Source organism: Octopus bimaculoides, chromosome 20, assembly GCF_001194135.2.
Source record: "Octopus bimaculoides isolate UCB-OBI-ISO-001 chromosome 20, ASM119413v2, whole genome shotgun sequence".
Lineage (NCBI taxonomy): Eukaryota > Metazoa > Mollusca > Cephalopoda > Octopoda > Octopodidae > Octopus > Octopus bimaculoides.
Genome location: NC_069000.1, coordinates 23,426,824 through 23,429,315, shown reverse-complemented (window position 1 = coordinate 23,429,315; position 2,492 = coordinate 23,426,824).

The window sequence follows — 2,492 nt, the reverse complement described above, 5'->3', positions numbered from 1 at the left end:
GGCGATTTTTTACATGACTTTTTGCGACAAATTGTTTTGTACGATAACGATTTTTATAATCTAAAGGCTAACCTTTGTGAGTAAATTAAAATCATTCCGGGCTGAATCTGGACCTGCAATCCTGAAATTTTGGATTCCTATGTTTTCATTATTGTGATTATTTTTGGTGATTTTTTTGCGACGAATATGACTCTGGAGGAAACAATTGCAACAAATTCTCCAAAAGAAGTCAGAGATCTGTTTGCGGATCTTCCCATTCAGGGTCAGTTGCTTAAAAGCTATATATACTAACTTAAAAGCTGCCCAATAGGGTGGCTTTTAAGCTAGTCTCTAATATATTAATTAAAGGAGAAAGGCAGTGACCTTTACAGCCTCCACCTAGACTGATGAGAACAATGCAGTTGGTGCTCAATTTAAGCAGAACAAATGTAGATTATTGTTAACAAGGAGTGGTTTTGCAATAATGTACAATTTGGTAAAGGCAGAAACCATGAGGAATTGTTAGAATTCAATTGGAATCAGTTGTTAAATGTTAGTGTTTCTAACAGTAATTGGCAAAAACAATTCGATTATAGGATAACAATAAAGGAATAGATATTGAGCTTGTCACATTAATTTACATCCCAATAGAATTGTGTATTCGCATTATAAGACATGATTTTGTCAGATTACCTGGATACTATATAACTACCGTTCTTTTTTTAATCTAGCTAACAAGGGAAGGTTAGCACAAGGCTACATAAAAAAAACTCACTGTGATGAATAAAAGATTAATTTCAACACTCAGCATAGAAGTATGATAATTATTTATAAGAATAAGTTCAGTATAAGACTTGAGTAAAAAGTGTTATTTCAAATTTAGAGCTGATTATTTTTTCACCCAAAGCGGATGCTCAGATACTGTGATGTTGTCATGACCATACTGCAGTTATAATATAGAATATTACTAGCAGGACCTGTGAATATTTCATGGAATTAATGGTAAACTTACTGGGTTATTTCTAAAAACTTTATCCACAAAACCTGAAAGTGTAGCCTGTGTTGTGTCTGTATGGAAAGATAGTCACACATCTGCTATTCATTGAAAAGTGAAAGAAATTGAAATACAATAATGTACTATTTTATAGACTTACACAGCTCCCATAAAATAAATATTCACTCTTATTTTTCCATTTTCCCCATAAAAAAAATCTTATACATACAATATAACCTTTCGTTAAATTGCATATATCTGCCACATAAATGTGAATATTTCACAGAATTGCATTTATGCGCATGCATTAAGTGATAGGTATTATAAAAAAACTTAGCTAAATTAAAAAATATATATTTTTCACTATCCAATCACCACCACTACCACCATCTCTCTCTCTCTCCCTCCACTCTATTTACCTTTCTTTAACCTCACTATCAGAACATCATCCCACTGCTAAAATTATGTTTTTAACTTTTCTACTCTACCTTCAACTTTTTTAACCACATAATAAATATTGCGCTCCCTCCCTCTCCTCTTTTCTCTCTCCTTTTTCAACTAATCATGTGAAAGTGTTACAATTACATTCCCTCTACCTCACGTCATGGACGCTTCTCTCTCCCTCTTTTTCTCTAATCACATGAGCGCATTACGAATGGGCTAAGTAATGCAGTGACAAGCAGAATTATTATAAGTTATTACAAGTGTATTGCATTACAGATTCTAGGCCTCACCCTCACTGAGGAGCTTTCATGAACACAGTCCTCTGCTTAGCGATGACCGCATGAAAGACTGGCCTTCCTCTTCTGAGTTATAAAGTATTTTAACTTCTAACAAATACTCACCTAATGAAAAATTCATTTTGCCCTAGTTACCAATTTTATCTCTTCACACACACTATTAAATCAAAGTAGGTTGTCATTTCACCATTGAAGGATGTTTTCATAGTCTCAATGTAGGAAATAATTGTAGAGTAGGAAATTAGGTGTCCAGTGGATCTGAATGCTTGAAAACCATATTGGTGGTCACTGAGTAGATACAGGAATTAAAGTTGATGAGAGGCGTTTTTGCTTCTTGATGACACTAATTATGATTGTTTACTCATAGTTTAGCCCAAACTGAATAAACCTATGATCAAAAGCATGTTGACCATGACCATTCCATCTCTTTCTCTTGCTTTGCTTATCCAAGTTCACATTTGGCAATGTATCCCAAGTGATCCCTGCATATTATGGGCATAAAATAGAAGCAGAAACCAAAATGACAATACAATTACAAATGTCATTAAACAGTGGAAACTTTTAGAATTAAGTGAGTAGAGGATGGTTTCAGATATTAAAAAAAAAAAAGCTTATTGCATAATAGTATTAATTCCATTGTGCAGAAGACAGAATTGAAAAAAGTTTTGTGAAAATTCGCAAAAATAAAAAAACTTACGAAGAGATTGACATGCGGTTTGATCCAAACACTGCTCATTTGTGTGCACCCTATCCACTTCTTGCTTTTTTCCCCCCAAAAT